General features: G+C 45.5%; 1 protein-coding gene across 5 annotated transcripts in view; it reads left to right on the forward strand.

The window, feature by feature from the left end:
* The window catches only part of AFF2 (ALF transcription elongation factor 2), a 492,108-nt gene that overhangs the window by 43,152 nt on the left and 427,626 nt on the right, over nt 1-21,330 (forward strand). Inside the window, exon 1 of one of the 5 annotated variants that reach the window (XM_079909779.1) lies at nt 222-1,033. The exons of the other annotated variants lie outside the window; for them this stretch is intronic. The gene's annotated coding sequence lies outside the window, so the exon portion shown is untranslated. Of the gene's footprint in view, nt 1-221; nt 1,034-21,330 lie in introns of those variants that run through there. 5 annotated transcript variants of the gene reach the window in all.

The following is a 21,330-nucleotide window of genomic DNA, read 5'->3' on the forward strand; positions in this document are numbered from 1 at the left end:
ACAATGGGTGTGTCTGTGTGTGGGTGCCTGTGTGTGCGTGTCTACGTCTCGGTTCATCTCTGTTTTGGGCTTTGGGGCTGCTGCAGAGCAGACTGTAGTGGCCAAGTTTCGCTACGTGTTTATCGCTCATGAGCTTAGTATTTTCTCCTGCACGATGCAGGGCAATTCTGTATGAACCAGCTATTGTTTTTTTTCTTTTGTACTTTGAGGCTTTGCCAACTGCCATGCCATCAGGCGTAGGAGTTTCTAAGAAGGCTTCTTCTCACAAAGCCTTTAGTGAGAAAGACGTGAGACTGGGAGTCCACTGAGCTCAGTTCGTATGGCCATTGGCAGAGTGGATGGTCCCATGGGACAATCTACACAGTCAAGAGTAAATTAGGGAGGAGATGCTTTGACACTATGGAAATACCCCATTGCTCCTTAAAGGTGCACCCACTAATTTCAGCATTCCTTCTACCTTTAGTAATTGGAATTCTTTTGTAAATGAGGGTTATCCTTTCTTCCCCTTGATTTGTTCAATCGTTTTTATTTATATTAGTAGGAACTTGTGGGTGTTTATTGTATTCAATGGCTATCATCTAATACAGTTTTTATTTATTTCGTTGCTCAAGTCGATCCAGCTTTAGTCACTGCAGCCCGTTCATTTCAGCCCGGGAAACAGGCTGGAGAGGGGAATGCCCTGCCCCAGATCACGCCGTGACCTTGGGGCCAGCGCCGGCGTTAGAACACCATGTCCTTGAACTCCCGGCTCAGGCCTCTCCATTATATTGTGCCACTGTGTGAAGCACTGTGCAAAGTATCCAGGTGCATTCTCTCGCCCTGCTGTGCTTTTTGTTTATCTTTTGAATAACACAGTCTTGATTGTACTTCATGGTTGGGTACGGGAGGGCTGTTGGTGTCCCTGCTGTGTTTAAAAGTCTTTGTCAAATACACAGGACTCCACTAGCGTGAGCCATTGTAGAGTGGAATTGAAAATAAGACGGACGTACCTTGTATCCCTTTGAAGTGGATACCCCAGAATAAGGCAGCATAGGTAAGGTGACCGTGCATCCTGGTTGGCCTGGGATTGTCCCGGTTTGTACCTGTTTTCCAGGTGTAATTGTCAAGGGTGTCCCCTTTTCCCCTAGGAAGTATGCAGATTGGGATGATCGTCAGGATCACCTGGAGGTCTTGTTAAACCACAGACTGCTGGGCCCCACCCCCTCGGGCTCTCTTTCATTAGGTTTGGGGTGGGGCCTGGGAATGGGCACTTATAACAAGCTCTGAGGTGATGCCCCTTCTGCCTTTTGGGGACTCCACTTGGAGAACGATTGCCCTAAGCGTTGGACACACACTCACAGGGCAGTGGACGAATGGAGGGATGAAGGGTGCCCGGTATGCGACGGGAACTGTCCTGGTTGGAGGGGGGCAGACAGGCAGTTAGGCCGGTGAACAGTGACAAGGGCAAATGCAAGGTGCCCTGTGTGTGGACACCAGAGGCACCTGACGTAGACCTGGGACCTCTGTGCCTGGACTCTGAGGGCAAGGTGGTATTAAGGTTTTTGTACCTTATTAAATCGTTTTTTTTTTCTAGTCCATTCTACAAGCATAGTAATGATCCAGTTAATTGGACACCAACCAACGAAGAATCTACATCAGCATTTTTCTACTCTTTTCTTTAAATTCAAGAGATGAGGAAACAATTGCTGTCAGTGTCTCCCTACCCACAGCATGGCCATGCAGTAGTCATCTCTGTTCTGAGCACAATAAATAAATACATAGATACTTGCTAGGTTGAATTGGATTAAATTTCTCAGTTATGTCATGACATGAGGCTAGATTCCTTCCATTCTGCTACCCATCTCCATATACAGAATGGTAAGTACCTTATTACTGTACTTATTAAGGCAGGAAAGTGGAAGGGACATGACACATTTTCAAAGGAATTTTAGCAATAACAGATGAAATAAAAAATTTTCAATGAACCCTTCACTTAACCAGAGAGTGCACTTAAAAACGCCTATCCTTCAAACACTGTAGTAAAATTAAGTTTCCTTGGGGCTTCATAGCTTGTATATAGTGAAGGTTTTTTTTTTTTTTTTTTTCGGTACACGGGTCTCTCACTGTTGTGGCCTCTCCCGTTGCGGAGCACAGGCTCTGGACGCGCAGGCTCAGCGGCCATAGCTCACGGGCCCAGCTGCTCCGCGGCATGTGGGATCTTCCCGGACCGGGGCACGAACCCATGTCCCCTGCATCGGCAGGTGGACTCTCAACCACTGCGCCACCAGGGAAGCCCGGGGTGTTTGTTTTTCATCATACCATCAGGAAGAGTATTCCACAGGCCAATCACTCTATAGTTATGTGCACTTGCCAGTAAGAGTCTACCCTTCAGGCTTTATTCTCAACAGAGTTTACGTTTGCTTTGGAATCTGTCAGCGAACATGGTTTATCCTCATATCACCTGGTTTGTAGATGCAACGATAAGACTTCAAGCCGACGGCATAGTTGTTGGGTATCTAGGCTCTTGCGTGGGGTTAGGGATATTGCCCCACTTTTTCAGGGCTGACTGTTTGGCATGGGCTCCATCCATGTCATGTTGAACCACAATTACCAACAGATTCTCTCTGCACTGGGCCTATTTTTACAGGTAAGATGCAAACAGAAATGTTGGGACTCATCACCTCCAGAGCTCGGGACATACTGTGTGATTAATATGTTGATTAACATCATGAAACTTTTCACTTGTAGGTATTATTAATGTTTGTGACTAGAATGTAATCTTTTCTACCTTGGCGTGATACCGTGGGATAGATTTATTTCAAAAAATTCTTCACTTTTCCCATCTAGTAAATTATGTTTATAGAGATGTAATTAGTGGCACAGGCAAGATAGTAGTAACAGCACTGCTAATTATATTACTGTACATAAAAAGTGACATCAGTATTATCAAGTACCATTGATAGTCCTAAATGCTGGGCATATACCCAGAGAAAACCATGATTCAAAAAGACACATGCACCCCAATGTTCACTGCAGCACTATTTACAATAGCCAGGTCATGGAAGCAGCCTAAATGCCCATCAGACAGACGAATGGATAAAGAAGATGTGGTACATATATGCAGTGGAATATTACTCAGCCATAGAAAGGAACGAAATTGGGTCATTTGTAGAGACATGGATGGACCTAGAGACTGTCATACAGAGTGAAGGAAGTCAGAAAGAGAAAAACAAATATCGTATATTAATGCACATATGTGGAATCTGAAAAAAACTGGTATCGAAGATCTTATTTACAAAGCAGAAATAGAGACGCAGACGTAGAGAACAGATGTATGGACACCAAGGGGGGAAAGCAGGGGTGTGGGTGGTGGTGGTGTGATGAATTGAGAGATTGGGATTGACATATGTACACTAATATGTATAAAATAGATAACTAATAAGAACCTGCCGTATAAAAAAAAATAAGATAAAATTTTAAAAAAGTAGTCCTAAATGGTGTCAGATGCAGCAATCTTTGCTTTGAATATAGCTTGTAAATCTTGCTAAACCTTTTTCTCCCCCGCAGACTTTCAAGTTTGCTTTGGTTCTATAGTTTTTATTTAAAGGGAAACAGAACCACTTAGAAGAGTCAGCCTACCCCCATTTATAGCAGTGGCTTTGGGGTCACAGTGGGCACCTGCCCTCCTAGATGGCCCAGGTAAATGGCTGTTCTGTTTGGTTTGCTAAAGGCATGAATTGATCTTGTGCCCTGTTTCTTCGTGTAAAGGAGACACAAAAGATGGGTGTGTACGCACACACACCACCAACTATGATAATGACCGCACACCTAGGAGCCGTCTTTCGTTTTGCTTTTTCTTGATAGAAGCCAGTGTCCTACAATGGCATCTCCAGCTTTTAGGTGGCTGCCATATGTGGTCTGCATTGCTCCCCATGTAGGAGAGGAATGTACAGGAAGAAAATAATGCCAGAACTGATTCTGACATCCAGTGTCTATTGTATCATGCTGTGTTTCCATGTTGTTGTTTCCCTGACATTTCCTCCATGTTTGACTGCTTCAACAGCATTCTAAACATAAAAGGTTTTCCTCTTTGCCTCTGAGGGGGAGAATCCCTTGGGTGGGATAGTTCTAATCAGTTCATCGGTCATATGCCAAATCCTGAGGATTTGTGCCCTTGTTTTCCTTCTCTGCAGGCCAGGTATGCGTAGAGTCTTGGTGGGAGCATCGTTGAGACGTACGACACTGTTTAGTTTGCCAGAAGATGTTAACACTTTAGCGCTGATTGGGTCTCGCTCGTTGTTTGTGTGTTACCAGACGTATATTTATTGAGCAGCTAGTAAGCACGAGGGGCTGTGAAAAATAAACTCGTGACTAAGACGTTGACTTTGCCCTCAAGGAATTTACAGTCTGGTTGAGGATGTAATACAGCCCACAAACACATAAAAAGTAGACAGGGTTAAGAGCTGTGAGGGGGGGGAGCCTGCTGGGAATGCAAAGGAAGGGCAGCTCCCTTCCCACGGTGAGAGTGGCCTTGAGACTGGCTTTGTCCATGAGGAGATAAGGAAGGACAGTCTAAGTGGAGGATACAGGGAGAAAAGGCAAAAACAAAAAAGTATGTCCAGGGAACCGTTTGCACATTCATTTGGCTGGCTGCAGGGCAGGCTGTAGCGGAAGGTGAAGGTGGCACACTGTGTTGTGGCCACACTGCTGGCAGCCTTGGCTCTTCGGGCAGGGAATGCGGACTCTGGGAGCCAGTGCAAGTGAGCAGGGAGTGGCATTAGAGCTAGGGCAGTTGCGTTGGTGTCCTGGGCCGAAGGGATTGGGGCCAGGAAGTCCAGTTTGGTGACCAGTTGGAAAACAGAAGGTGATGGTTTTAGCAACCAATGTACTTCTAAGCATAGGCATTTGGACCCTCCTTGTCGTTTTGGAATGAGCCATTCCTCTTCAATGGATATTTCCATTTGAATATAGTCGTCTGAAAATGTAAGATCAATGATCCGGAACAGGGAACTGTGCGTGTGTTTAGGATCCATCCTGATCGAATGGGTCTCAAACCCTAGTGGGCCTAAGGATTGCCCTTGGACCCCTCAGCAGCATTTTAGATTCTGTAGGTCTGGGATGTGGCCCAGAAATCTGCACATCTGCTAAGTGCTCAGGGTCATTCTGATGCAGCTGCTCAGGCCCTGGCACTTTGAGAGATACTGTGACTGGCCGCTGTGAAGGTAAAAAGGCATGTGTCTCTGCCCATCAGTGACCTGCCTACCACAGAGGCCGGAGAGACCAGGACACGTGGAAGGGACCAGAGCCCCTGCTATGGGCCCCTGACTGCGGCAGGCGTCTTCTGTACCTTCTCTCATTTGAGCCCCGCAATGGCTCTGAGGAAGGGAATTCTTTTATTCTCACCTTTCAGGAAGGCCTGTGAATATTTTTCAGGAGCAGAGCTTCCAACATGCCTCCAAGAAGGATGTGGGGGAATTAGGCAATGAATGACCCAGGAAACTGAGTTTCCATGATTTGGGTCTGGTCCCCAGGCTCCTCTATTAAGTCAGAAGCTGTCAAGACAGAAGTGTTGACTTTCCAAGTGTCCAGGTTTAATCATATTCAAACAAGGAAAGAGCCCTTCCTTGGAGACAAGGATTTTAGCCGGAGGTATCACCTTCTCTTTGGCGCTACCCGTCTGGCTAGGCGTGTCCTGAGAAAAGAGTCCCATCTCCTCTTCATCCTCCATCTATCACTCTCCTCTGCTCTCACCGCCGAGCTCTTGTCCCTGGACAATTTACTCACGATTCGACAGAGGCCAGGCCACGTGCTAACTAAGCAGGACATGGTGGTGCTGTATGGCCAGTATGACTCAGCCATCTCGCCACTGCAAGTCCATTGTGGTTGCCTGAAATAGCTCAGCATGTCATGCTGTTGGACACTCCTCAGTGGGAGGGCCGAGATCAACTCCTGTGCTCCCACTGCCCGTGGCCATCGAGCCGTGCCCTCTGCCCAGTGGGTTTCACCAGCAGACATTCTGTGCTGGGGAGATGGGAGAAAATGTTTGATGTCCAGCCGCTACTTCCCGATGATTGGCCACACACAGAGTTCTCAGCGTTTGCATTTTGTCCCTGTCTGCATCTGCAGTGTTCATCCACGTCTAAGGAGGCGACCGTGTAAAGCAGCCGTTTCCCACTTCCTTTAAAACATGGTCTAGTTGTTCCGGTCAGCATCAGCATAAGACGGGGATACCTTTAATGGAATGGATTCTGACCAATCAGCTCACAGACTCAAGAGAAGGCTCAAAATGTAATCTTTTTACGTATGTGTGCCTTCATATACACTGGCTAGATAGACCTTTTACCATTTTTTTAAAAAGACTCCAAATATAATCTGTCATTAAAAACTTATTGGTATAAAATATTTGGTGTTTCTGATTTTTCGGTTTTACTTTGTTCAAAAGTAAGGATCATACAGCTGAAAGAAACTTTTAGAGGTTATCTGATTTGTCCTCACGATATAGGGATTAACCATTCTAGGCAAATGGACACGTCGTTTGCTTCCAAAGGTGTCCTGAGAATTCGTTTTCACAACCTTGAGGGCGGGGCGGTGTCAATGACTTCTGTATTTCCTTCCTTAGCTGAAAATAGCAGAGGCTTAACGGACACTCGTCAAATACATGAACGAGCCTTTATTGGAAGCACATTGAATTGGCTAGCGAGTAAGTTCCGAGCACATGTTTGTGGAGTGGATGCCCAGATGAAAGAATGGACAGACAGCCACTAGGACATTCGCCACTGTAGCTAAGGTAATTTCCTCATGTTGCGGGTAAAATTCTTTTCTCGGTCTACTCTTCTTGTGGCCGAATTATCACAGCCTCATTTCCCTTTCCTCATAGGCTCATCTTTCCAGGCCTGTAAGAGTGTCTGGGGCTGTCTGATCCCCGGGTGCATTGTAATCCTGTCTCTGTTGTGGATCCCAGGCCTGGATATGCCAAAGTGAGATTTACAGAGGATTAGCAAGCATTTTGTATCTAAACCTGGATGATGACAATGGAGGTTTTGTGATGAGTTTTTTAAAAATCTGGTTTGACCACTCTCGGCTCTTCCTTCCCCCAGTTGCTATTTCTAGAACTCAGGATCGTGATTAGGCAGCATCAGAAAAGGAGGCTACTGCATCTCCCTCTTGGTTATTGAAACCGATACGCTTAATAGTTTATTAAGCATCTTCAAATAGCTTCCTCTAAGGACTGGAGGAAGATTTTCCCTCTCCCATATAATTCTGTGCCTCCAGGATGGTCCTTCAGGTTGAAAATATTGATTCGCTATTGTTTAGCCCCCAGTGGATTGCTTCTCATCTCCAAGACTGGATTTTTGTTACAATGAGAGTTGACAGAATTCAGATTTAGCCAAGTGAAGTCTGTCAGCGTCGGTAAAATGTTAAAGATTGAGAACAAATGGGATATTAACCCAGGACATTTCGTGTGAATGTTGTGAAAAGAAGTTATATCAGGAATCAGGACCTTTGTGGTGTACATTTGTAGAAGATAATTATTTAAATGCCCAAGTCTCCTTGCGGAGGTAGGGAATGGATTTCCATGCCTACGTTTAAACAGGTTAAGTCATAAAACGGACCTAAAATGGGAAACAGTCCAAAGTTTCAGCAGCAAGAGAAGAAATGCATCAAATTCGGTACATCCACATACTGGGCATTAATTTTTCTTCTTTGGACTTTTTTTGAAATTTCCGGTGTTACTTGACAACAACTGTGTGTTACTTCTTTACGTACTCATATAATAAACGAGTACATTCTAGCGAATGCATCATTGTACCTGAGGCTGGTCTCGGGGACCTCGCATCCAGCCACACGTCCTCTAACTCATAGACAGTGAGGGGGAAGGTGGGCGTTGAATTGTGGTATGAAGACCCCAAATCTGTGGCCTCGCCCGATGTGTGCCAGCTCTGATTCGATGGCCGGCTGGAACTGGCCATTTGGCCCTTTAGGAGTCAGGCTCTTCCCAGGCCAGAGGAAAGGTGGAACCCGTGCCCCGGATTGGAGCGGGCTCCTGGCCAGTGCCCCTTTCTTTCCCGTGGAGTCAGACACGAGGGCGCATTGGCCAAATAGCCTTTGCCAGGCAAGCAGAGCAAAAGTGAGGCCTCTGACTGCCTTTGGTTCTCAGTGTGCTCTGGGCGGTGTTCCTGAACGACTCGTTGGTTCTGCTCACGTGGCTGTTTCGTCTTTGAGTGGAGGGACCGAGTAGAATATCACAAAGCGAGTCCCGGCTTCACAGCGCAGATGCTTTTGCATGAATGAAGAAGTCATATGTGGGAGAATGGAAGACTTGCTGGTTTTCGATTTTTCTCTAATATGTTTTGCTCAAAGCCTGTTTACCTCTAGATGTGGAAATCAGGACATCCCTTACTCATGACCTTTGTAGGGACAACTGCTAAGTCAGTCAGGGTCCTGGCTCCATTCTGAGTATTTGTTGCTTTGTGGCAGGTAAAGCAAAACAATAGGAAATGAGAGGGTTTTCCCGCAATAGTTTGAGCTTCGTGGTGAGGCAGGGAATTGCACCGAAGACCTGACATCTAGTAGGAATTAAAAGATGTGCGGGCTTCTCTGGTGGCGCAGTGGTTGAGAGTCCACCTGCCGATGCAGGGGACACGGGTTCGTGCCCCGGTCTGGGAAGATCCCACATGCCGCGGAGCGGCTGGGCCCGTGAGCCATGGCCGCTGAGGCTGCGCGTCCGGAGCCTGTGCTCCACAACGGGAGAGGCCACAGCAGTGAGAGGCCCGTGTACCGCTTTTCCCCTTTATGTCAGAATAGTCTTTGAGGATGAAAAAGGATGAAGACTCTTCTGTAGCCTTCTTTCTCTTTCCTGTGTGTGTGCGTGTGTGTGTGTGTGTGTGTGTGTGTGTGTGATTTTTTAAATTGAACTATAGCACAATAAAATGCACAGGTCTTAGGTGTTCAGTTCAATTTTTGACAATTGCATGCACCCAGGTGACTACCACCCCAAACAAGATAGAGACCTGTTCTGCCCAACAGCAATCAAAGCAAGCCACACGTGTCATTTAGAATTTTCTAGTAGCCACATGAGAAAAAGTAAGATATAGGTGAAATTAATTTTGATACTCTATTTTGAACCCAGTGTATTTAAAACATTATTATTCCAACAGAAAATTAATGTAGAAATTATAGTAAGAGATTTTACACTTTTTTGGTAACAAGTCTTTGAAACTTGATCTATAGTTTATGCTTCTAACACATCTCAGTTAGGATGCTAATTTTTAAAAAATGGTATTAAAATACACATAGCATAAAATTTGTTGTGACCTTCTCTGAAAGGGGTATAATCAAGTTCTGGAGCTGCGTGATTAGGGGCTGTTCAAACAGAATGCTCTCCCTGGATTTCCATTTTCCAGTGACACTGAATTTGGAATCCTGTGGACAAGAGGCAGACAGGTCCCTTCTGTGGCGTGATCTGAAGACCCAAACCGTACCTGAGCTTCGAGCTGTTGTTGTCCGTCCTCACCCCTCAGTTTCCTTCCACTGATATTCCTGAGTGCTTCGTAAGTGCAGCGCGTCTACAGAAAACTGGCAAGAGGAAAACAATGACATTGTCCTGGCCCTGGAGCAGCTCACAACCCAGTGGAAGAGGATACTTCCAAGCACCATTTCAGAGAAATATGACACAGCCCTTGGGTTAGAGGAAACTTCTGGAAGATGAGGCCTAACCTTTAAAGCATGGTTAGAAGTTGATGAGGCAAAGGGACCAGCAGAAAGAACAGGGACTAAGAATGAATAGAGCACGAGTTAATAGTCAGGCTGATGGCCAGCTCCACCATTTACCGGCTGTGTCACCTTGGGCCAATTGCTTCACATCTCTGGGCCTCTTTTCCATCATCTGTAAAACAGTGATAATGATACTTACCTACCAGAGGTGTCAAAAAAAGTGTATTGCAGTGATGGCTCATTCATTCATTCGTTTGTTCAGCAGATACTTTAAAAACTCACCCTGTGCCAGGTGCTAGGCTAGTTGCTAGGGATACTGCAGCATGGTCTGCAGGCTCCCAAAGCTTCATATCTGTATGAGGGGTTTAGTGAGCAGTAGCTGTTTTCTTAGGAGGAGAGGCAGACCTGAGAAATGCCATGGGCTGTTGGGGAAGAGCGAGAGGTGTAGTCAAGTTTACATGTGCCTAGTGTGTGTGTGGGCTGGGGATGAGTGGAGGGAGATAAGATTGGAGGGGAGAATGGGGACCCCCTCGCAGTCTCACTCCTACTGAAAACATTTTGAAAATCCTCTTCAGTATTTACCAATATTTGGCATTATTCAAGTATTTAAATAAAACCGGAATAGACTGGTCGCTTGTTGGGTTGAATTTGCATTTACCACATTTTACCGTCCTGATTTCAGACTCCATGAGATTAGGGGCCACGCCGTATCTCAGTCTTTCACCCCATTTCTGTACTGAGTCCTTTTGCAGTTCTGCTCAGGCTTCAGTTTTTTATTGACTTCACTGAATGCGTAACTCCTGGCACCAGGCCTGGCACACGATTTTTGCTCCACAGATGTGTGTTGAGTGGCTAGATGGGCAAATGGGTGGACTGGTGCCTGCGAGCATCGGCAGAATGAGTGCAGCTCTTCCAGGGCGCTCCCCTGAGTCAACCCCTGCAGAGGCGAGGCATCTTGCTGCCCAACAAAAGGAGCCTCGGCCCAGAAGTTAAGATATCTGGATTCTAGCCCTTTTTCTGCCCTTCATTTGCTTCGTGACCTTGGGCAAGGTCACTTAACGCCTCTGTGCCTGTTGCCCAACCTGCAAATTAATGGGTTCGCCTCCGTGAACCTCTGGGATCTCGTTGCACATTCCATGATCACCTGGCTTCTAGGGTTCATTTCTTTCACTGTTCCAGCCTCTGTCCCCCACACATGGTGTGAGCTGCTCACTACCCTGCAGTTTGGGGAACTGAACTCACACCAGTTAAAAACAGGGCACATTAACAAGAGTTTTGGTGGAGATGTCTGATTCCATTGTTGCTCCAAAAGGTAGTGAAAGGGCAGCGAGAGGATTCCAGTCTCTTTTGGAACCTGCGTTTGGTTCTTTGTCTTCTCGTCATCCACCCACTGAGGACTTGATCGTTGCTGTGCATGATGAAGAGGAAGAATTAATCCTCATCTGACCTGTATTTAAAAATACATATTCATATTGTCCTAGACCTAGACTGAGTCTAAGTTCTGCCCTGATAAGGCAGTTTCGACCACCTTTTCCATCTATAACGTGTTCTGCTTCCTGATTGGAGCACCAGACTTGGATTTGTCGAGATATGCCCTTCAGCAAGATTGGCATTTCCTTTGGGGGACAGTGACTGTTTAATCCCCCAGCACTGGGGAGATGAGCATGGAGAAAGAACCACAAAACATAAAGATGACAGCAGCCAATGACTTTGGTGTCCCATCCCAGTCAGTCTTCCCATACAAAAGTAACATCACCAAAATAAAAATAAAAATCTTTCTGCATATGTAAGAGGCTGCATTTTCATCCCTGGAATATTCATTCAGTTTTTATGCATCAAATTATGCACATACCAATAACCTTCTAATTTATGGATGCTTGCTGTTAGGTTTTGTTTAAATGAGTTCCTTCCAAAAGGAACCAGCTTCTGTTCTGAAAAAATGAATAAACCACACAAGGTGAACTTTCCTACAACTGATTTTCTACGTGGAGTTTCCAGGGTGTAATTTAGACATAGCTGTGGTGGTTTATGAGCATAGAAAGTGTAGGAGGCTACACGGATGTACCCGTGAGTGACTGGAAGCCAGAGGGCAGAGGGAGAGATCCAGGGGGTGGGGATTTCAGCTCAGTTTCACATCTCTACCCTAAGGCATTAGATGCTGCTAGTTCTTCAAAAGCCAAAGATTTGTTTTCCAGAAGAAATTCTGATTTGATTAAGATATTGCTTCCAGACCTAATGTTCCCTTAGCAAATCATGCCTACATCCATGATTGGAAATAAACTGCATGTTATCTAAGCATAAAAAAGCCACATGATTTGGAACTATTTACAGAAGTAACATTTAGTGTAATTACAGTACATTTAGATTAATTATAGCGCTGGTTCTGGGCGCCACCATACTTAAGGTCATATCAGCATTTTCGTTATCAACCCCGTGTGGAAGAAGTTTCTCCTCTGGCTGCGTAGTGTTTCCTCTTAAAAATATTTGCGTTCTATAGCTGGCTAGATCAAAATTGAATGGCCTTTCCACTTTTAGGGTAACTTTAAAAAGATATGATTTCAGAGGGATTATTATTGCTAAGATTGCTGTTTTTGTATAAACGCTCAAAATAGGCAGAGAATCATTTTCAAGAAGTGGAAATGGTCACAGCGTTTCATTAGGAAATAGACTTGCTATAAATGGCTGTAGGCTTCCTACCGTTGACCAGAAAGTGGCAGCAACTTAACAACCATGTCCACAACAGCAGTACCCATCCACCCTGTCTTTGTGAGTGGCTTTTGGAATCTGTGCGTCATTCTTTCTGCATATCATTCTAGGCCTCGGGTTTTTATCTCTTGAGAGCAATGGTGTTTGTTTGTTTGTTTTCTTTTTCCTGAAACAACCAAAAGTCATTTGGAGCCAGATTTGGTGAGTAGGGAGGCTGATAAGGTCGAATACACATTTTACTGAAGGATGAAATAGCTGTGCCTGGAAAATAATGAGCCTCATTTTCATGCCTGGTTCATAACTATAGCTGAAGGTAATTCCCTCAGAGGAATTCCAAACTCGGTTGAGCAGTGTCTGTCTCCTTGAAAACAGGGTACAGTTTCCTCATGGGCTGCTTCGAAGGTGCCGGCATTCATTTGAATGTCAAATGTCTGCTAGTTTGTTATCTGAAGAGTCTCATTATTTTATGGTTCTACTCCATTTAAATAAAATGAGGTTTCTTAAAAATTCTAAGCTATTGACCGTAATGACACTAAAACTCATTCTGACCTGTTGTATATGTTAAGAACAGTCCCTGAAATGTATCTTCATATAAATGAATGTAAATATTCTCAAAAATATCTGTTGATAGTAATAGCTAGCATTTTGTTGACTATTTACCGTGCGTCAGGCAGTGTGTTTGCTATGCTTTCACTCATCCACCCATGATTTTTTGAGAACCTTAGGCACCCATCTTTTCAAAAGGTGCCGAGATTAAGTAACTTGCCCAAGGTTCAGAGCTCGTAAAGGGATGAGGTGAGATTTGAACTCAGGCTGATCTGATATTTCACCCCATCCGATGCTTCACTGCCTTTGATAAACACATGGGTCTTGGGTAGAGTTGTAGATTACTGGTCCCCAGCATTCTAGCTGTTCTCTTGGAGGATGAAGGGAAAAATCAGGGCTGTTCAAGCCAGTTTTACAGAGCAAGTTGTAGTAAATGAACAAAGAATCCGTGCAAGAGCAGTGATTTTGTCAAGCCCTCACCTGGTGTGATTCTTCCTTTCCCTTTCTATTTTCCCTGCTAGCTTCTGTTTCCCCTTTTCCTGGTAGAGTTGTGCAGGTGAGTAGTTCTTATCAGGAACAAATGATGCCATAAATCTGGACTGGAATCAATGAGGTTACGAGCCCTAAGAGTGAGAGGCAGTTTTGTGGGCCTCAGTGTTTTCCCTGCTCACCATGCTGTATCTTTGAAGCCAGAAGCCATAGAGGCTCATTCAGAGACCTATGTATATATATAGCGGCTCTGTCACCAAGCTGGGTTCCCGATGCCCACCTTTCCCTTTTAAACAAGAGGAATATTTAGAAGAAATAATAGAGAGCACGTATGCTCTCATGTCTGTCTCCAGACGTGTAAGAAAAGAAACGGAAAAGGATGTGCTAAACAAAATCACCTCTTGGTAATAACACTGTAATGTAGAAATTATAGCCTGGGATTCTTGGAAATGGCTCCGTCCCCCCGCCCGCCTTCTCGGAGAGACTGGCACCAGCTCTTTAGCTTTACTCAGCTGAGGGGAACTTATTTACCGGTGCCAAATGCATTACTTTAGTAAAAGGGAGGCAAATAGCAATGGGTGGCATTCGGCGCTCTGATGAGTGGGGACGGCCATTTTTTCTGAAGTACTGACTTCACTTAGAGGAGAGCCATTGACAGACACCAGAAACCCCGGGAGCTGGTAGGCCAGGGAGCTGCCTGTCGAATTCTGTGTGCTCAGTTCTTGCTGCCTTCCGTGTGCTAGATAATAGAGGGAAAATGGGAGTGACCAGTGAGGTTTCCACTTGAAGAAAACAGGTAGGACTCTGAATGTTTGAGGTAATGCCGGGGAAGTTAGTCTGGCAGTTCGAGTTGGTCTCTTCTAGTCGACTGGGTGGGAAAATGGACTGATCGTCTACCCCCTCGTCACATAGATTGCCTGGCCTAGGGAAGGGCTACAACTAGGGTGAGGCAGGTCAGACGCCCCAGCCCATCATTTCAGGTGGCACCAAAAATTCAGTCATCAAGACAAATAATATTTTAATGGGGTCTTTGTAAAAAATCAAAATTAAAAAAAATCCACAATGAAAAAAAATCTAATTTTTAAATGCAGACAGGATCAGTAATGGTACTGTTCTCAGGGACATTGGAGCCTGAGGCAAAAGGAAAAAATGTTCCATTAATTTTGATTTAAAAAAAAATTGCCTTAAAATTCCAATTCACTTGATGACTGGGTTTTTTGGGCACCTTCTGCTCACCCTGAAAGCCCAACTCTAATACTCTCTCTCTCTCTCCCTCTCTCTCTCTCTCTCTCTCTCCCCCCCCTCCCTCTCCCTCGCTCTCCCTCTCCCTCTCCCTCTCCCTCTCCCTCTCCCGCTCTCGCTCTAGCTCTTGCTCGCTCTCTCGCTCTCTCTCTCTCTCTCTCTCCCTCTCCCTCTCTCTCTCCCTCCCTCCCTCTCCCTCTCTCTCTCCCTCCCTCCCTCTCCCTCTCTCTCTCCCTCCCTCCCCCTCCCTCCCTCCCTCCCTCCCTCTCCCCCCCTCCCCCCACAGGCTTCTTAGGCAGAATGTATTTTATCTCTGGGCTTCCCCGGTGCTTTCTGCAGCTCTGCTGACAGCGCTTGCCATGCTTGTCTGTCATTGTTTGTTTGCAGTGTCTGCCTCTTCCGGAGCTCTATGGCTTCCTTGAGGAGCAAGCCCACATCTTAGGCTCTTTGTATCCACTGTGCCAGCCAGACATTCAGTAGGTACTCAGAAATATTTGCTGGTTGTTAAAAACAACAACCAAGTGCATAAAGGAGTTCAATGAATAAGTGAAATTAACCTCTGAGTCTTTTAGAACTTGATCTGCGGATTGACGTTTTCCGGTTGTTCCTAACCACACCGCTGGGTCCGTAGGGACCCTGGTTGGGAAACACAAGTGCCACAGAGGGAACTGCTTCTAGAGACTCTCCCTCCTGAGGGCACGCAGGGAGTCAGGTTCGCCAAGTGGGTGATGATGTGCCCTCGGTGACCCCGTCCCCGCACCCATTTTGCTTCACGGCCTGTGCAGAACCCCAGAAGGATTCAGTCCCAGCTCAGCAAAGCCCCGGGGCAGAGGATGGTTTGCCGAAGGTCAGCGTTCAGCGGGCACTTCCAGAAGCCCTCCTGGCTTTCTCCTGGGGCCCGGGCCCTGCCTCGCCTCTGCCTCGGCACCCTGGGGTGGGGAGCACTTCCCCACCGTGCCAGGCACTGCCAGTGCCCCGGCTCGCCCCGCTGAACCAGAACCTCCAGGGGGTGATGCCCTGATCCTCAAGGGCCACGGAATACTCCAGAACACGTGGGAATCTTGCCTGGGGGTTCTGTGTGGCCAAGCTTTGGGGGGCTGCTTTACTTTCTTAGAGAGCCACGTTCTTTAACATATTTTTATGACAGTGGCTCAATGGCGAGTTGCCCTTAACTGAGCTGGTTCACCCTAGGGCACCCACTAAAAGAAAAAAAAAGGTGGAGCAAACTATACAATACGCATGATCACTTCAGAGACGCAAAAGTCAGTATTGAAATGGCCCCTTGCACGTGGAGCTCATGTGATTAAAATTCAGGGTCCATGAGTTTTAATCCTAGTTGTAGACACCGGGAAATTATTGAACTTACTTATGGGAAAATGTTAATGAAAGTGGCGAGTTCCCCAGCCTCCAGTATTGTTAATTTTTTAGCAATTTAAGACAACACGGTCGTGCCAGCTCGTGCCAGCGTGGCTCTGTCTGCATGCTGTCTACATGATGTTGAATCTGTCTACCTGACTGATTTCTTTTTTAACCGCATCTAATCAATTGGCAGGTCGCTTTGGCATCATGTAGACACAGCCAGTGCTGTCCTGGGGGCTGTGTATTGATTTAGTGTTCAGAAGTCTTCGCTGAATGGTGAGTAAAAGACGTGCAACACTAGAATACAAACCCATGGACACAGCGGAGAGTCAGCTGCTTAGAGCCTTGCGAAGTCCCTCAGGAAGGCAGCACCTTCGGGGTATCTCCCCTGGGCTCTTTGACTCATGCAAGCAACTCTCAGAAAGAGCCCAAGCCTCACTCATCCTCACAGGTAACAGGCCACCCATGGGCTGGAGTCCTGTCCTCTCACCTGAGTCAAAAGAACAATCTGTCTCCCATGCTCCCTTCCCTGTCCCAAGCCCTATATAGGCAACCAAAGCTACAGACAGGCCAACTCAATCATTCAAGAAAAACGAACCTGAAAACAACTGCACTCAGGTCGGAGGTGATTTCATTGCTATTCCCGAGAATAGTAGATACCACACTTCCTCCCTCCCTTTCCTCTCCCATCCCCTTCCCTCCCTCTCTCCTTTCCCTTCCTTCCCCACTTCTTGCAAGGGATCCACTAAACGCTAGGCCCTGAGCTAGGTGCTGAGGGGCCAGGAGGGAACTCGGTGCCAGTTTTCACAGAGCTTACATTCTAATTGGAGTGGGCAGATGTGAAAAAATCAGCAGTCTCATTTTTGACTGCAGTAAGTGATTTGAAGGAAGTCAAATCGGATGACGTGATGCAGTTACAGAAGTGGAAGAGGCCGAGTTTAGCCTGGGTGGTCTGAGAAGGCGCTGGTTGAGCTGAGACCGGAATAACGAGAAGAAGCTGGTGAAGCGAGTATCTTGGGGAAGCTATTCAAGGAGATAGCGGCGGAATACAAAAGGCCCTGAGGCAGGGGCATGCTTGGCTTGTTCAAGGAACAAAATGAGGCTTGTTAAGGAGGGTAACCTTACAGGGGCCGAGGTCATGGAGGTACGCAAGGACCAGATCAGTGGGTACTTCAGAGGCTGAGAGGAGCAAGTTGAATTTTATTCCACTTGCAGTGGGAAGCCATTGGAGGAGTTGAAGTGGGGCAAATCATGATCTGATTTACATGTTACAATGGCACCTTCGGAGAACAAACCGTAGGGAGGTGAAGACGGAGGCGAGGGAGGCCAGCTCTTGGGGCCGTTGCAGTGGGGCAGGCGAGTGATGACGTGCATGGATGGAGAGAAGTGAGTGGATGCACGAGATATGTCGGAGGTGGAGTCAAAAATAGTTGCTGATGGAGCCAGCGTGTGTATGTGGCGGGGAGAGGGTGAGTGAAAGGGAGGAGCTGAGCGTGTCCTCTCAATTTTTGTCTTGAGTGGCCAGGCAGATCGTGGCGCTTTATGTCTATGTAACTAGAGTCTCTTGAAATGGTTTTTCTAAAACAAAGGACTAGTCTTTACCAAAGAGTGATTGAAGTTTTATCTTTGGTGAGACAAGAGCAAAATAAAACTGCAGCATGCCACTGGGAACCTTTTACTCCCCGTTCCATATACTCATTTGTAAGCTTGCAAACGCCTTGGGACTGAATTTCAACCTGGGCTGTCTCCCCAGCGGGACTGTGAACTCCTTGAAGGTAGACAGGGCACTCTATCTTATTCCTTCTGGTGCATCTAGTGTCAAAGTCAGTGTCTGGCACATGACAGGTGTTTGGTAAATACTTGGAGAAAGGAAGGAAGGAAAGACAACGGACCCTCTTTAGAACTCGTCTACCCTTTATTTTCGAAGGTTAACCTGAGAATGAAGGGGGTACAAAAAAGGAAATAACGTAAGGGAATCTCTGCAGCGTGAGAAGGAAACCTCAATACACCCAGAAAGGAAAAATACGACAGAACAACAAATATGCTGTAAATAACATCTCCCTCACTGTGGAAAGATTTAGTAAGTCCACAGCGGCGCTTTCCCGTCTGGCAACGTCACAGTGTTTAGGACTAAATTTCAACTCTATGTGATCATTTGAATTCAATCCCAGATACGTTTTAAATATATCTTTTGTTCATGTCTAAGACACTTTGGACGACAGATATACTATCGTTAGACTGTATTCAGTAACTAATAAAGAAATTATTAAGAAAGTGAAGTCCAAAATGCCTGTGTAACTATAGAGGAGCTGCCTCATTCATCTGGTACAAGAGAGGCAATGAACTGTCTGGAAGAAAGGTATTTTCCTCCAAAGCCTTTGGTAGTTCCTTCCTGATTAGAGAAAAAAGCATCAGGATTACTCAGTGTACTACTTTGGAGGCATCTTGATGTGGCCTTATCTGCCTTTTCTCAGCACACCTTCTGCTCTGCCTTTTTTTTTTTTAATTAATTAATTTATTTTTTTGTGGTTCGCGGGCCTCTCACTGTTGTGGCCTCTCCCATTGCGGAGCACAGACTCCGGACGCGCAGGATCAGCGGCCAGGGCTCACGGGCCCAGCCGCTCCGCGCCATGTGGGATCTTCCCGGACCGGGGCGCGAACCCGCGTCCCCTGCATCGGCAGGCGGACTCTCAACCACTGCGCCGCCAGGGAAGCCCTGCTCTGCCATTTTACACCATTTAACATTTGTAATTACTTATTCTTCATTCTTTCCTTCCTCACCTATGCCTTTACTCTTGCTCTTCCAGTGGTCAGGAAGAGATGTCCTTCACCTTCTCCATCACGAGTACCCTATCCTTCAAGTTCAGCTCAAGTGCAACCTTCTCTAAGCAGCCTTCTTGGATTTCTCCAGGGTGACTTTATACGTTCCTCTATGTTTCCTCTGGTTTATGTTATGTTCAGAATTATGTCAATGACTGGCCAGTTGTTCTCAACCCAGGAAACTGTCAATGCTTGACTTTGTGACTACAGCCTAAGATTTTGCCATATTATATAGTTGAATATTTCTCTGCTTGAAGGAGCATTATGTAGTTCATCATATATATGATAAAAACACATGCTGTATCCCCTGTATTTTATTTTCTTGGTTGTAGGAAACGGACTGTTTCAAACACTTTACTCATTATTCCCCTAAAGGCATCAGCAGCAAAAACTTATGAACATATTTTTATTAGAGATGATTTGGGTTTTATTCCTAGGAAGTGGAGCTAGAAAAATTTTAAGGTCATTAGCCATAATAATTTAAAATACATAGTTGTTTGAATATGTTAGCTTTAGCTTTTAGGTTCTCTGCTAGCTTTAGCTTCTTCCATTTTATTTTAATAATGATAAAAATAAATCTCACATTTGTTAACTTTTTCCATTCTACGGTGTTTAACAAACCTTAGCGGTGCAAGTATAATGAAGTGATCCATGTGCTTGCAACTAGGTTTATGACCCTGAGAGCATTTGATTACAGTTCTTTCTATTTTATTGATGTTGCTCAGAGTCAACAGAAGAATTGGGTTCAAACTTATTGGAAAAGTACAATTAGAAACCCTTGTCAACCCAGTTAACATGTCTTTGAAAACAGCATGTTAACACAGAACCTCCAGATTTTTTAACTCTAAAATGTACTTTTATTTCTATTCTCCCTTCTTCCAATAACCGTTTGTTGCATAACAACTATGTTTTGGGTTCAGAGCTCAACCCTGGGGACAAAAAGAGCAGCAAGTCTGTCAGAAATGTATATATATATATAGATGTGTTTATACATCAGTAAGGTAGGTTGTATGTATGTAGTGTCAACCGTAAAAATAAAATAGCCAGTTATTTTACCGGCAAAATGAATTTATTCAGGAATCACAGAGGAGTTGCAATTTGGGACAAGCAAACTATGGCAAGCTATAAGCAAGTCCAGAGAACTAAGGAAAGGAGCCTTCTTTATAGAGGAAAGGAGGCAGTTGGGAGGGGCTGTTTTGGACGAAATTCATTGGAGGAGAGTAGGAGTTCAGGGTGGTGGCAGCTTCTCATTGGCTGACTGTGGTGGTTTCTCATTGGCTGGGCTGTTGCTAGGCAAGCAGAAAATCTTTCTTCCTCCTGCTGGGGTGTGTAAAGTAAGCTTCTTGCAGTTGGGGAATGCAAGGTACACTTCTTGCTGGGGTCTGCAAGTGGCAGAGAGTGCTGGTGCATGAGAGCTCCCCCTTCGGGGCTTCCTGACTCCGTTTTCTTTATTTTTTTTTCACTTTAATTAGTTATTATTATTACTATATACTAGGCTCCCTGCTACATGCTCTACTCCTATAACTGCATTTTTTTTTAACTTTTTATTTGTTATTTTGGAGTATAGCCGATTAACAATGTTGTGATAGTTTCAGGTGCACAGCACAGGGACTCAGCCATACATATGCATGTATCCATTCTCCCCCAAACTCCCCTCCCATCCAGGCTGCCACATAACATTGAGCAGAGTTCCCTGTGCTATACAGTAGGCCCTTGTTGGTTATCCATTTTAAATATAGCAGTGTGTACATGTCGATCCCAGAATGAGGTTTCCTTTATTTATTTTTACGTTTCCCCTTTTGATCAAGATCTTTCCTATAAAGCATTGCTGATCAGTCAGGTTTTGGTGGGTTTACCCCTTGGTTCCAGGAAGGACCTTTTCTGTTTGTCATGTCCCACGTCTGACAGAAAGTACACAGAATGGAAACCACTGAGGCTGCATTTGAGTAACAAGAAAGGGTAGGAGGGAGAACTCTCAGGCACCTCTCACTTAAAGTCTATATCTTATCAAAGTCATAAGTGTTGGAGGTCATTTTGAAGCACTGAGCTAATATCACTCTATCTGGTGCATCACTTCTGCAGAGATTTGACAGGCAATAGGTATAAAGTTAAAAAATAATTATGCAAAACAGAATGAAAATTAACGTGACAAATCCAGGTTGTATGATTGTTCTGCGCCATTTACCTAGGCCTGAAGGTAGCCAACTGAACAAATCAAAGGACCGTGGAGAGTTACGTGACATTTGTTTGTAACCAGTATGCTTGTTCCCTGATCTTGTGTGGTTGAATATCTACCTTACCAGAAGCGTTTATCCATGAGCAACAGGTGGTATTTGCTATTACACAGACACCTCCTGTTCAGCAAGTAGATAATCAAGGGGCTGTACAGTTGTCCAAAACTACTTTAGCCAACGAGTCAGGTGATCATTTGGGGGCTGCTACTGCCTTGGCTGTGGAGTTGGCTAGCTAACCTAA

This window comes from Stenella coeruleoalba (assembly GCF_951394435.1).
Source record: "Stenella coeruleoalba genome assembly, chromosome: X".
Lineage (NCBI taxonomy): Eukaryota > Metazoa > Chordata > Mammalia > Artiodactyla > Delphinidae > Stenella > Stenella coeruleoalba.